The sequence below is a fragment of the Panthera pardus genome, unplaced genomic scaffold (genome assembly GCF_024362965.1).
Source record: "Panthera pardus isolate Hobbes unplaced genomic scaffold, ASM2436296v1 HiC_scaffold_16, whole genome shotgun sequence".
In the NCBI taxonomy this organism is placed as follows: domain Eukaryota; kingdom Metazoa; phylum Chordata; class Mammalia; order Carnivora; family Felidae; genus Panthera; species Panthera pardus.
The window spans coordinates 143,348,530-143,364,097 of NW_026526721.1; the positions used below are offsets into that span (position 1 = coordinate 143,348,530).

Here is a 15,568-nt window from a genome sequence, read left to right on the forward strand (position 1 = left end):
TTTCTGTGTGTTTCTGTTTAAAGACACCTTATTTAATCTATACTGTTGATTCATTAACATTGAGCTCATGGCCAACAGCACTATAACTCTTGCCTAAACAAAGCTTATCTAGCACAGATTTTCTCCTTAAGGTACATCACAGCCTTCTTGAACTTAAGAATGCTAGCTGTATGTGTGGGGGACATTTTAAACAATAAAATCACCAACAAAAGTGCAGTAATTGGGAAAATGTGGCACTAACTAGACCATGTCTCTTCTGAAACAAGAAGGCAGAGAATTGCCTGTGAAGGCGCAGCAAATATTGATATTTGAGGTTATAAATAATTTATAGTGAGTGGGAAAAATTACAAATATGGAATTTGCAAATAATGAGGATTGACGTATAGTTATATAAAACAATACAATTTAAAATTTTCTAATATAAAAACTTTGGAAAATAGAGCAGAAAACAATTTATAATCTTACCACCGTAAGATTTTTACATCTTTTTCCAATTTTTGCCTCTGGTATATATATTTTCAAATATTGCATGCACAGCTACATTTTTTGTCTTACACCTCAGTGTGCCTCTGGAAAACCCTCCTCCTCCATTGATGTATTTTTTTTTTTTAGCTTATTTATTTATTTAGAGAGAGAGCACAAACAAGGGAGGTGCAGAGAGAGAGGGAGAGAGAAAGAATCCTAAGCAGGCTCTGCACTGTCAGCGTGGAGCCCAGTGCAGAGCTTGAACACACAAAAACCGCAAGATCATGACCTAAGCTGAAACCGAGAGTTGGACACTTAACCAAATGGGCTCTCCAGGTGCCCCCGTTGATGTATATTTGATGGAGTTTTCTTTACCCCATGCTCCAGAGGTGGGTATGTGACCTATGCCTGAAAGTTGTGATATTCACCAGCTACGGTCATTGATACTGGGATAGACATATGTTCACTTAGAGCCAGTGTGGTGCCGTAAGATTTTTGCTGGATTTCTGGAGAAGACATTTGCTCTTTTATACTGGACTTGAATTTTGCTGCCACTGTCTTTCATGTGGAACCTAAGAGTAAACCTAATGCAGAAGGAGGCAGACTAGAGAGACTAAGGAAAACCAAATCCTAACGAAATAATTTACTTGGTCTTGAATTAATTTATTTTTATAAAATTGTACATATTTAAGATGTATGATATAGTATTTTAACATATATATATATATATATATACATATATATATATATAGTTGAAATGATTACTACAATCAAGCTAATTATGATATCCGTCACCTCACATAGTTGCTTTTGTGTTTGTATGGTAAGAACACTTAAGATTTCTTTTAGTGAATTTCAAATATACAACCTATACAACCTAGTATTATTAACTATGACCAGCGTACCATCAATTAGGTCTCTAGACCTTGACTCATATAACAGAAACTTTGTACCCTTTCACAAATATTGCCATCTCCTCCCCATCATCCCTGGTAACCACCATTTTCTCTGCTTCTATGATTTTGACTTTTTTTCAAATTAAGTGATAATCATACAGTATTTTTTTTTCTGTGCCTGAATTATTTCATTTAGCGTGATGCCCTCCAGGTTCATCCATGTTGTCACAAATGACAGATTTCCTTCTTTTTTAAGGCTGAATGAAATTCCAGTGTGGGGAGGGTATGAATAATGCGAACAATGCCACAGTGAGCATGGGAGTGCAGATATTTCTTTGAGATAATTTTATTTCTTTTTGATATATACCCGGAAGGGAGATTATTAGATTATGGAACAAGCTATCAGTTTTGTATGGACCTGCATGCACATGTGTATATGTGTGCACGTATACTTATGATTGGTCCTGAATGAAAATAATAACTGAATTCATTCCATATGACATTTAAGAACATTCAGTTGCTCAGGTACAGGAGAGGGGGGAAAAAAGATCACTAAGTTCACTAAAGGAAGGTCAAAAGGAAGCTCAGGGATTGGTTAGTTAGGGGTCATGTTTTAGGAGACTGAATCACCTCTAGCCCAAGCTTCTTCCTGACACTCATCACTGCCTTCTCTTAAGATTTGTTCCTTATTAGTAGTAAAGTGTAAATCTGTTTAGTAATCCTTACCTATATGATATATAAATGTCTCCTACACTAATCTGATCTTGTCATTTCTAGTTCTTTATTTTAATTCTTTCATACCTGCTGGAGGACCCATTTAAACAATCTCAAAGTCTGGGTGTGCCTGGGGGGCTCAGTTGGTTGAGCATCTGACTCTTGATTTTGCCTCAGGTCATTATCTGATGGTTTGTGGGATGGAGCCCCACATTGGGCTCTATGCTGATAGCACAGAGCTTGCTTGAGAGTCTCTCTTTTCTCCCTCTGCCTCTACCCCTGCTTGTGCATGCACACACACACACAAACTCTCTCTCTCTCTCTCTCTCTCTCTCTCTCTCTTTCTCAAAATAAATAAATAGATATTTTTAAAAAGAACCTCAAAGTCTGAATATATAGGTAGATTATTTTCCCTTTACTTTATTATGTGAATGTTAACTTGACTTAAGAATGCCAGCAAATCTTCACCCTGAAGTGTAGAGTTGCTTTTTTGGTGAGTGGAAGAAAGAGATAGATTGAATACTGCCACAGAAGTAGTTCTTTGTGACTTTGAGTTCACTACCAACTCCAAATTCAAGACTTTATAGATCCTTACTTAATCTTCAATATTTTCAATCTCTGGAGTCTAGTACTATTAGAGCACTTGGTTTATTCCAACCGTAAATCAAATGCCCTTTCTCCCATTCCTGGCGGTGTCCCTTCTTAATGTTTCCAGTTTATAGTAGTAAATACCCTCTACTAGTGGTCCCAAAGTCAGCTGGATGACTGTAGCATAGTATTCCAGTCTCCAGTGGTTTCAATCACAGCCAATAAAAAGAGAGATGAACCCTGAATCAGTGTATTTCTACCACTGGCCTCTTCTTATGGACCAGGAAAGACACCATCTCTAACAATTTGATATCTTTGAAGGCTGGATTAAAATAAATTTTTAATCTGTAACTCTAAGAAAATGTCTTTTTAGTGAAATGATGAAATGCTGCCCAAATCTGGTTTTTAATCTGTAGATAATCTAATCTTGAGCCCTGAATTCCCAGCTAGAATTCACTTTCTTTATGCCTTAAAGTAATTCCTAACTAGTGAAAGTTTGGTGCCCAACCCCCTGAATGGTTATGGTAAAAGTTAATTTGTGGCTTTGTTTTAGGGTAATGATTTTTAATCTGACGTGGAGTTGGACAATTTTACCATCCGTCCAAAATCCCATCTGGTAGTCCTTCAAATATACTTCAAATCTAAGACTTTCTTGTTCCCATCCTAATAAGGCCAGCTCAGTGTCACATTAAAAAAATACAAAGTCTCTTTTTAAAAGCATTGAAAATCAAGTCTTTATGAAGTTTCTTGAAGCAGTTGAAGAGGAGGAAGTCCTTCGTTTGAAACTAAGTAAAGTAAAATTTGTCTTTACCCATCTATCCTCTTCAAAGTTAACAAACTATGCAGGAATTACTTGCCTCTTTTCCTTAAAACTCATTTAAAAAATGACCTTTCACTTTCTTACTTAATTCCCTCCTGCCTCCTATACTCTCCCAAATCTAGTCTTACAATATCTTCATATTTTTTCTTCTATAAAGAGCATTCTCAGCCCCTCCATGTCTGCATTTTTACCTATCAGCCAACTAAGTCCCTGGGAGTAAATAAAAATGCTTTCTTAGAGATATGAACTGAAGAGGGGAAGATGAAGCTACATTTTTAACCTCTTCTGTCTCTACCTTATATGTCCCTTCAAGTATATATAATGCATGTAGACGTTAAGCAGTCTTCAGCACCTTGTAATGCCCATTTACCTCATCCATCACCTTGCATACTGCTCCTACTTAGGTTGTTGAAGCTTTGCTGCTTGACGCTTCTTTGTTAAAAACAAAACCAAACAATCTATTGGAGAACTGCGGGAGACGGTCTTTCTAGGTAAGGCAGTTAAGTGAGGGACTGGATGTGGGGGAGGAAGATGGCCTGGTGTATACTCCGCACCTCAGGAATGTTACTGAGTATGGAACAGCTGCCTTTAGAAAACTATTTCTAGAAGACAAAACGTTTGCTTTTACAAGCCAAAGATGTGCTGAAGTACAGAGGGCTGCTAGATTGGCAGAGCTAGGTTCTGCAGTTCTCAGTTTAGTTGCAGTAAATAACGAAAGGACTTCCAGAGCTGCGGTTCGCAGCTACATGATACTTCAGAAGACTTTTGCAAATAGCCGAGTACTACTTATGAAAAGATAGAAAAAGTTGCCAGCAGGATAAAAAAACACAAAAAAACAGAATCATGTGGTAGGTACAAGGGCAGGACTCAGTCTAAACTCTATATCGAAGCCAAAGAACGTGGAAAGTATCTCGGAAACAGGATAAAGAAGCAACCAGATGCGTAAACTGCAGGAAGAATTTCAGCCTCACAGTCCTGATACCCACCATACCCCCTCAAGTAATTTGGCCACCTCAGTCTCCCTGTTGCACTTACCTGTCAGATGACGGCTCTGATACAGAGATGGCTTCTGGTTCTAACAGCACACTTCCCTTTTCCTTTTTAATCTGACTTGTTGGAAAAGGTATAAACTATGTTGTGAGTTTAACTCTATAAAAGGCACTTTGGGGAAGTCCTTACCACCCATTTATTGAAGCCTTGCTGCAGCAACAAGAAGGGTTTCTGAGAAGCTGGACGATCAGGGTGCCAGAGCCTCTGCCATTTCCACTGAGGAGTGGTTTATGTAGATGGGGAACAAAAAATCCAAATTGAATTTGCTGGGGCCGCCATAACAAAGTATTACAGACTGAGTGGCTTAAATGGCAGAAATTTATTTTCTCCTTGTTCTGGAGGCCGGAAGTTTGAAATCTAGGTGTCAGCAGGGTGGTTCTTTCTGAAGTCCTTGAGGTAAGGATCTGTTCCAGGCCTTTCTTCTTGGCTTGTAGATGGTCACCTTCTCTCTGTGTTTTCACATTGTTTTTCCTCTGCAGGTGCCTGTCCAAATTTCCTCTTCTGATAAGAGCACCAGTCAGATTGGATTAGGCCCACCCTAATTTTAATTTACTTAAGCTCTTTAAATACCCTGTCTCCAAATACAGTTATATTCTGCAGCACTGAGATTTAGGTCTTCAACATATAAATTTGTTGGGGGCGGGGGGGAAGGGGAGATACAATTCAGCCCTTAATAGTGGCTTTCCAGCTCTTTGATACTTATTATTATGCTTAAAGGCAATTTCTAGAATGATTTGAGTTGGTTCTTTTCTCCATTTCCACAAACTCTGAAGCCAGTACTATAGAAAAAAAATATTTTCATAATATTTAAGATACTGTTTCATAGGACTCCTGAATGCCACTATAAAGTCTTTATATCCCCTTCTAATGAACGAAAGTAAGGGAATTTCAGACGACTGAGATAGGATTAATTGTATGATAGACCACATGTAATTGTAGCCTTCTATATTGAGAAGCGGTGGTTGAGGCATTTTTCAAAGATGACTGGCTGTACTTGTTTTCCCTCATAATAATAAATACTCAATCACGTAGTCTTGTCACTGGAAGTATTTGTTAACAATTTTGAATTAAGGTTTTGCCAAGGTTCTGATCACTCAAATCTTTACTACTGAAATATTAATCAGGACACACTATGCTTCCTAGTGTAAACACCTTGAAGGAGAAAATCATTCCTAAATATACAAAGAGGTAACTTGACTGTCTATGTTGTATCTTGTGTCACTTCCCTCTGTGTTAATATTTGATAAGGTGTTTCATTTATATGAGACTTCTAATGCATAACCAAATCACCTCTTTGGGAAAACTTATGAATAGTACCAAAACACTGCATATAGTAGCTAATATACTCTATCACTCTGTTACGCTCTCTGAAAAATAAAATGTGGATCTTCAAGATGGCACAGAACAAAGGCTAACACTTCTTGAGCTTCATTTCTTAGAAGGCTTACCATATATGTAAACAGTTGACTTTTGTTTTTATTATGTGACCAATGATTTCACTAAAAACCTGCACAATTCAGTTTTAGCTGTGGGTTCAGTTGACCTTTGTATTTACCTGTGTAGGTGGGCATTTGACTTGTGGTAATGTATTAGGATTTCTTGTTTAATATTAAGGAAAATTTCTAGGAGAAAATACATGTGTATTAATGCTGAATGGATTGGTTTTTTGGGTGTCTTATTTTAGTCAGGCTTTCTATACAATCAGATGTTATGTGATTAATGAATCCTGAATGTGGAGCTCTTTAATTCTGAAATCACCATTAAAAGCCTTTCTTAGTTGAGCCCAAGCCAAAGTGTTCTCATTGCTGCTTTTCTAAAAGTTCAGGTGGGGAGGGGGTACCCACCAGTTCACTTTTTATAATGAGGGAAGAACATTTTGCCTACCTTATAAAAATGTGACTCAGTGTCATTCCTTAACATTGGATTTTAAAAATTGGATAGTTTAAATAACAGTAGCAGTGAGCCACTTTTATGGGTATCCTATAATTTTATAATTATTAATCTAAAAGTAAAGTTCTGTTCTTCTTTCTTTTGGACAAGCCTACACAGTACGTCCCATCCTAGACACAAACTACATAGTGAGTTGAATGGATTCTCCCATAGCCTTTGAGATATATTATGAGGTCTTACCCGTTATCATCTCTCCTGAGTCATATCTGAATTTTATTTTGTGCATTTTGGCTGGTACCGGTGGTTAGGATATACCATAATATAGATTATCTCTATTACTATATTTATTACTAGACGCAACCAGTCTTCTTTTTTCCCTTTTACCTCTCTTTGCTCATAGGATGTACTATATGTAGTCATATACTTTGAATTAATATATTAGAAATCACAAATCTGTTTTGTACTTTTTAAGTTGTTCAGTACAGGCTTGTACTAGGATAGTTAATAAATTTAGTATTTTACAAAATTCAAAAAAGAGTATACACAGAAAAGTAACCTTGAGGCTTTCCTGCTTTCCTAAAGCTCTTCTACTAAGTATATTCGCTCCTTACAATATGCATTCTGAATCAGTCCATATGTCTATATTTTGAAAATATTTCTTCCTTGTCTCTTTTTTGCCTTTCAACTTTTTTATGGTTTTATTTTATTTTTTTGAGTTTTAGTTCCACAGAAGATTTAATCTCAGTGTGTTCAAGTTTATTAGTCTTTTATGACTTTTATGTCATACATGCAAACACATTGGTACTTCTACATTATATATGTTATTTTACACTTTTTTACATTAGTGTTTAGTCATTCTGGAATTAATTTTTATAAATGGTGCTAGGTTGAGATTTAACTTTAGTTGTAAAAATTACGAATGAATGTTGAATTTCTCACATGTAAATATACAATTATTATATGGTTTTCCTTCTGTAATCTCTAATGTGACGTGTCATTGCAAACTATTGCAAGTGGCCAAACAGCATACATATCAAACCTGCTGGGGCAGTATTTGCAAGGGAAAGCTTCGAGGTATAGGTGTCAGTACCTCAGTGGTGAGTCACCATTGCCTTATTCCACTCTGAAATAGAGCATAGCAGCAGTCTCTTTGGGCCATGTGACAAATTCCATTGGACAGACCTTGACCACTGAACTATGAAACTTTTAGTGAGTAATTGGAGAAACACCAGCTCCTCCCTTGGCATGATCAAGGACCAGAATACAGTAGTAATATGATGCGGCACAACTTTGATTTCAGCACTGTCCTGACAGCATGGCATTCAGGGTTGATGAGAAGTCCCAGCCCAGCTGAAATCTAAGACCTTTGGTTATAGACACAAGATGCTTCAAGTTAGCAAGATTTGCCATGCTAGTAGGCCATATCAGTATACATGATTAATTGGGTTAACATCAGCCCCTTCCCTGACATGAGAAATGGTTGGAGGTGGCAGCGGGGCCGAAACATTATGGTCGACCAGTATTGATTACATCAGGCTCTGGCCATAGCCTGTTTCTGTGGAGCTTTGTCAGATGCCACATTTTTGGCAGGCCATCTTGCAGAGGACCAGTCTTATAACTAGTTAACTTTTACTTTTCATTGCCTATTTGGCCAAGATCACTTTTTTCCCTTAATATTCTAATAGATGCACTTTACTTTACAAATCTGATCTGCTTTAGCTCAGATTTTTAAGATCTTTCCTAAATGAAATTGCCATAGTTTTTTTTCTTTTCTTATGTTCTCCTTATCTGTCTTTTTAAATTTCCTTTTGAGTTAAAAATATGCAAGGTATCTTCTAGGAGCTTTTAAATTTTTCTAATGCTCTATTTATATTTATAATATAGTTTATTTCTGAATTTTCTCTTTTTATTCTTTTTTTTTCAATGTTTATTCATTTTTGAGAAAGAAAGAGCATGAGCAGGGGAGGGGCAGAGAGAGAGGGAAACACAGAATCCAAAGTAGGCTCCAGGCTCTGAGTTGTCAGCACAGAGCCCAACGCAGGGCTCGAACCCATGAACCACGAGATCATGACCTGAACTGAAGTTGGATGCTTAACCAACGGAGCCACCCAGGTGCCCCTGAATTTTCTCTTTTTAAGGAACCAGCTTTTGTTTTATTGATATCAGCTAAAGTTTGTCCCCCAAATTCATATGTTCAAGCCCTAATTCCCATTGTAGCTGTATTTAAAGATGGGGCCTCTAAGGAAGTCATAAGGATTAGGTGAGTTCCTAAAAATGGGGACCTGATCTAATAGAATTAATATCCATGTAAGAAAAGACACCACAAAGCCCATCCTCTCTCTCTCTCTTTGCACATACACTGAGGAAAGGCTACCCAAGAGAAAGGACATAGTAAGAGGAAGCCGTCTACAAACCAAAGACTTCCAGTCTGCAAAACTGTGAGAAATAAATTTGTTCTCTGTTGTTTAAGACTGTTATTTAAGCCACCTTAGTCTATGGTATTTTTTTTTTTAGTGGAAGTTTATATTGATCAATTCTATTGGTTCTTTATTATTTGTGTTTTTTTCTTGCTTGTTTCCTTATACATCATTTTTTTTTAAGTTTGGGTTGCATTCTGTGAAAAACCCTTAGTTCAGTCTTGTAGCTCACTGATTTTTTTTAACCGTCTTGACAGTCAGCATATTGGTTTTTTTAAATTTCAGTGGTCAAATTTTAAATTTCTATGATATTCTGTTATTTCTTCTTAAGTTTATTCCTTTTGAGAGAGAGAGAGAGAGAGAGGGAGGGAGAGTGCACACGCATGTGTGCACAGGGGAGTGGCAGGGAGAGAGAATACCAAGGAGGCTCCACACTTTCAGTGTGGAGCCTGATGTGGGACTCAAACCCACGAACCATGAGATCATGACCTGAGCTGAAATCAAAAGTCAGATGCTCAACTGACTGAGCCAACCAGGCACCCCTCTGTTATTTTTATTAAAAATGCATATCCTTTTATATCTTTGTGAAGTTACTAGGTATTTTAAAATACTATCCTTTTTACATTATTAAGCTTATATTTTATGGGTAATGAGTTCTTCCTTTTGTTGGGCTTGTTTCTGCTCTTTCGTTATTGGCTCTTCTTTTTGATTATTGTGATTGGGTGCTTAACGATGTATTTAAGGTTGTTTATGAAGTCCCTGTTTACTTTAGCTTTTCTCCGTATATGGAAAGAGGAGTGAAGGGACAAAACCTCTGGATGGAGTGGTTCAGTAGCTGCTTCTGGGTAGTAACAGTTCTCCATTCTTATTGAGGTTGCTAGCCTCCTTAAGTTCCCATTTTACCTCTTCCCCCCAGCATCAGCTATTTCTGCTCTTCGTGACAACAGACATCTCTGTTGCTTGCTGCCTGGCCCAAAGAAAGATGATGCTGTAATGCTCCACTTAAGTACTCCAACCAGTCACTCTTGGTTGTCCAGATCCCTCCTGTAGTCATCATCTGACAGTTGTAGGCTTAGCACATCCCTGGACCAACTTCCACCTTTATAGGCATTTTCTTCTGTGCATGTTTTGGGCTGTGGCTTCCTTCTCTACTTTGTTTTTTTCCTGAAAGGATTCCTCATAGTGTCTGAAGACTGAAGATAAATACTGCTTTTCTTTATTATTATATTTTAAGAAATATGGCACAGTATACTCTTCTGTAATTTTTTGCCACTTGGGATCAGATGAAAAGGCTTGGCATATATTCAGTCTTCCTTCTTGAACCAGTGTCCGAGGTAGCTACTACATTCTAAAAATTGCTGTATTTTGATATAATTTCAGACTTACAGAAAAGTTTTATGAAGAAAAAAGAATTTTGGTTTATTTTATATTCAGCTTTCCATATCAAATATGTCATATATATATATATATATATATATATATATATACACACACACACATGCATATATATATTTGGTAGATATATCAAATATATGCTTGAAAATACATATTGGATTATTTAAGAGTAAGTTGTAGTGATATTCCTAAAAATGGTAAAATAAGGAACTCTAAAAAAAATATGTCCCTCCACTAAAGCAATGTTTAAACCGACAACTACTGTTAGAATTAGCATCTTTGGAAATCTGGAATCTAATTTTGCAATCTAATAAAAAGTGAACAATACCTAGAAGAGTGCTTAATAAAGAAAGAAGCTACTAAATTTCAATAAGTGAACTATGTGACATTTTTAATTACCCACTGTATTATCAGGGTTCTCTAGAGAAGTAGAACCAACAAGATATATTTATATAGAGAGAAATCATTATTTTAAGGAGCTGGCTCATGTGATGTGGATTCTTGTGAGTCCAAAATCTGATGGGGTAGGCCAGAAAGCTGGAGACTTAGAGAAGAGTTGCATTTCAAGTCCAAAGTCTGCTGGAAAAATTCCTTCTTGCTTAGGGGAAGTTCGTTTTTGTTTTACTAGGGCCTTCAACTGATTAGATGAAGCCCACCTGCATTATGGAGAGTAATCAGCTTTATTCGAACCATCAGTTTGATGTTAATCTCATCCAAAAAACATCTTCATAGAAACATCCAGAATAATATTTGACCAAACAGCTGGGTACCCTGACCCAGACAAGTTGATACATAAAGCTAATCATCAGACCCACCTACTGTCCCCCATTCCCCAGCTCACAGATGGCAGTAGGGATGGCAGCTTGCATTCTTGGTGCAGCTTGCTGGTGCCAGAGGGGTTGACCACACACAGCAAAGAATACAGCATTTCAAAGAGTAAGTTGCAAACATGATCCCTCTCTATCACTTGATATTTCAGTGTGCATTTCCAAAAACAAATTATTTTTATTATTACGTGACCATAATGTAGTTATCAAAGTCAGCAACTTAGCTTTGATGAAATACTATTACTATATGGGTACATTTAAAAAAATTTTTAATGTTGGGGTACCTGGGTGGCTCAGTCGGTTAAGCGCCCTACTTCGGCTCATGTCATGATCTCACAGTTCGTGAGTTGGAGCCCCGCGTCCGGCTCTGTGCTGACAGCTCGGAGCCCGGAGCCTGCTCCAGATTCTGTGTCTCCCTCTCTCTCTCTGCCCCTCCCCTGCTCATGCTCTGTCTCTCAAAAATGAATAAACATTAAAAAACATTAAAAAATTTTTTTAATGTTTATCTTTGAGAGGGATGGAGAGACAGAGCGCAAACAGGGGAGGGGCAGAGAGAGAGGGAGACACAGAATCCAAAGCAGACTCCAGGTTCTGATCTGTCAGCACAGAGCCTGATATGGGGCTCAGACTCACAAATGGCAAGATCATGACCTAAGCCAAAGTCCTATGTTCAACCGACTGAGCCACTGTATGGCGCCCAGCTATATAGGTACGTTTTAAAGGCCCTTGGTACATATTGCAAAATCTACCTCCCAAAGTTTCTACCAATTTATACTTTTGTCAGTAGTGTATGACAATTTCCAGTGATTCTTTACCGTTTTATTTTTTTATTTTATTAAAAAAATTTTTTTTAATGTATGTATTTCTGAAAGAAAGAGTATGAGTGGGAGAGGGGCAGAGAGAGAGGGAGACACAGAATCTGAAGCAGGCTCCAGGCTCTGAGCTGTCAACACAGAGTCTGACGCAGGGCTCGAACTCATGAACCATGAGATCATGACCTGAATTGAAGTCAGACGCTTAACCAACTGAGCCACGCAGGTGCCCCTCTTTACCATTTTAAAATTGTAGATTTATGTTGCTGAATTGATATGCCACCTAGCATTCATTCTAATAGAGCCCCTATTTCTTTTTTCTTCTTCTTTTTTTTTTAAATATAGACCTCATCTCCCTCTTCTGTATTTTGGTTTTTCTTTTTCTTCATGGAATCTTCCTTAGGAAAAAATACAAAACAAAATTCCAACTCTGGGAATGTTGGGGGAACTTCCAAACTTGACTGTTCCTAATACAAAAGCGTTTTATTTGTTACTCTATTTGTTCTCTATTACATACATTTATTTTTTTAATTCATCTTTACAGCCTCTTTATGAAATAATAATTTTGGAGATAAAATTGTGAGAGGTTAAATGATTTTCCCAAAGTTCTATCACCAATAATTGGTAGATTCTGAACTCCTCTTAGACTTCCTGACTTCAGAGCTGATATCATATTGAGCTGGTTAGGTGGAAAGGACAGTGAAAAACTCTATCAACATTTGCCCAAGGGAATTCATAGCTGCTTCATTTAATTGTCTTGAAGGTAGTGATAAAAGCATCTTTCATGAGAGACGGTAGAAGGTATCAGACTGAAGACTCTGGATGGGGATCAAAGGTGATGAAGAGTGCTGGGTGTTAATGATTGGCAAGACATGTACCTTTTAGTCTAATATGCTTGCCAGGTAAAGGGAGATTATGTATGAACTGAAGACAGAATAAACAGTGAAAACCAGCACAGACAAAGCAAATAAGGTTTAGCAAGTTTTCAGAGCTGATGAGACTTAATAGCGCAGATGCGATGAACCGGTGGCTAATGAAATTTGGACTCTGATACATGGCTAAAAAGGACAAAGCATAGGAGCTGATAATCCAGCAGGGGGAGTCGAGGATTTTTGAGAAGAGCAGCCAGAGTGGAGAAATCAAGAAACATTAATGCAGAACTTTTTAGAGATCATCTAGCTTTATTTTCCTTACATTACAGATAAGAACACTGGGGCCCTCTGGAAATTACAGAGCTAGAAAGTTACAAAACCAAGATTAGAAACTACATTTTTTACACCAAGTCCTGATCTTTTTCTTTTGTCTCTTGAATATGATGAGATTATAATCCATAATATTAAAATTATTCAAATTCTCTTTGGAAATAGTTTCATTATTGCAGTCTTATGATCAGTGGTTATAGTGAGACATTATCTAGAAAATAGAAATGATGAAAATTGAAGTTATGATGCTAAAATGCCTGAAGCCTAGGGGCGCCTGGGTGGCTCAGTCGGTTAAGCGTCCGACTTCGGCTCAGGTCACGATCTCACGCTCCATGAGTTCGAGCCCCGCGTCGGGCTCTGGGCTGATGGCTCAGAGCCTGGAGCTTGCTTCCGATTCTGTGTCTCCCTCTCTCTCTGCCCCTCCCCCGTTCATGCTCTGTCTCTCTCTGTCTCAAAAATAAATAAACATTAAAAAAAAAAAATTTTAAATAAAATGCCTGAAGCCTAAAGACCTTGATACAGATACTATTACTTTTCTCAAACCCAAAAGAGTTGCATCATCTGGAATAGTCTGTGGTTAAAAATGGAAACACTTCCTATAACAGCAGTGTCGGAGAACAAAAGATAATGACAACTCTTTTTTTTTCTTGTTTGGAAGAACAATCATTATTTTTCTCATTCACATACAAACAATAAAAACAATTTCTATTACAAGCAGTCATTTATCTTCATTCCTATTCTGTATGTATTTTTTCACACTGTCTCATTAAATTCTCATATTGTTCGGAACTCCTTGGATATGTTGTAATTTTACCATCTGGGATTCATCAGTCACAAGATACATATACATCGTAATAAAAATGGATGCTTCACAAGGATTCATATTGGCTATAGTCCATCTTAAAGACCTTTGTTGTGTTGAACAATGGACTGTGTAATATTTCAATTCAGGAACAGATGATCTTATTTTGTAATTTTTTCCAACTCTACAACATTCTAAAGTAACATTCATGGAATACAGAAATCTTTGGAGAATGTATGTCAAATCCATGTGCAGTTTTCTAATTTTCTTTAGCTTATAAATTTTACTTTAATGCCACAAATATCCATAATAGTAATTATACTTCATAAAGTTGTTTAAAACTGTTTAGTGGGGTTTTACAGATTTTAGTGGTCTCTTTTAAGAAATGTAATTTAACTAGTAATGCATTATAATGTATTGTTACAAATAAAATATTACTCACTGATCTCTTTTCCCTCTGTTAGCTAGATGCCCCACAGAAATATAGAAGAAATTGAGCAAAAGTAGGGAAATGATATGAAAAATGCCTGCAAGTAAATTGTTATTTAGGTATTTGGGGATCAGAAAACAATGTTTCCATCATCAACTGCACTGCTGGAGATACAAAAATAATGTGTCTGTCCTCAGAGAGCTCACAGTCTAATGATGGGAAATATGCAATAACACTGTAATATGAACTAGAATGCTGTAAATATCACAAGTTAAAAGAATATGAAAGCAAACAGGGAGAAATTGCAGCTCGTTGGGGATATCAGAAAGACTTCTTGAAAGAGCTGGTATTTGAAGTGGATCTTGAAAGTCAGCAATTTACAAGTTAAGATAGAGTAAGGAGGATAACATGAGCAAAAGTATAGAGACAGACACACTGGGTATGTTTGGAAAATATCAAATAATGTAAGAGTGGATGTAGTTTGAAAGACTTATAGAAGAAAGTAATACTAGCCCTCATTTAATGAGCATGTGCTGTGAGCTCTGCTTTTTGCTACCTACTCGATATGCATTATTTTATTGAACTTTAAGAACATGCCATGAGGTAGGTACTAGTATTATTCCCACTTTTTAAATGAGAAGATATTAAATGATTTGCCCAAAGTTATACAACTATTAAGTTGATGTTCTTGGATCTTAATCTAGGCCTGACTGGTAATAAACCCAAACTCCTAATCACTAAAATATAAAGTTATATTGTGGAGATTTCAAATATAAAATGGGGATCTTATTTCCAGTAATGTTATCAATAGAACACCGTGTGTGTGTGTGTGTGTGTGTGTGTGTGCAAAAGGACCAATTTTTAAGAGTTCCTAAGATTAACCTATTATCAATGAGTTGAAAGAACACATTTGGGGAGAGAAAGTAGACTAGCTGGTCAGTAGACTAGCTGAGTGTGCCAATGAACTGAGTGGGTTTGTAGGTTAGTAGCATTGAAAAGGTGGGAACACACAGAAACTTAATTTTTTTTAAGTTATAATAAAATGACAGCCATTTTTAAAGTTTATTTATTTATTTTGAGAGAGAGAGAGAGAGAGAGTGAGCATACATGCACAGGGAGGGGCAAAGAGAAGAAGAGAGAGAATCCTAAGTAGGCTCAATGCATGGCAAATAGCCCCACGCAGGGCTTGATCTCAGGAACCATGAGATCGTGACCCAAGCCGAAATCAAGAGTTGGACGCTTAACCGACTGAGCCACCCA

At 37.1% G+C, this 15,568-nt stretch overlaps 1 protein-coding gene and 1 pseudogene across 1 annotated transcript in view; both read left to right on the top strand.

Annotated features, from left to right (window-relative positions):
- The window catches only part of LOC128777379 (uncharacterized), a 39,198-nt gene that overhangs the window by 17,141 nt on the left and 6,489 nt on the right, over positions 1 to 15,568 (top strand). The window lies entirely within an intron of this gene.
- On the top strand, positions 3,401 to 5,125 carry LOC109251333 (SIN3-HDAC complex-associated factor-like; annotated as a pseudogene).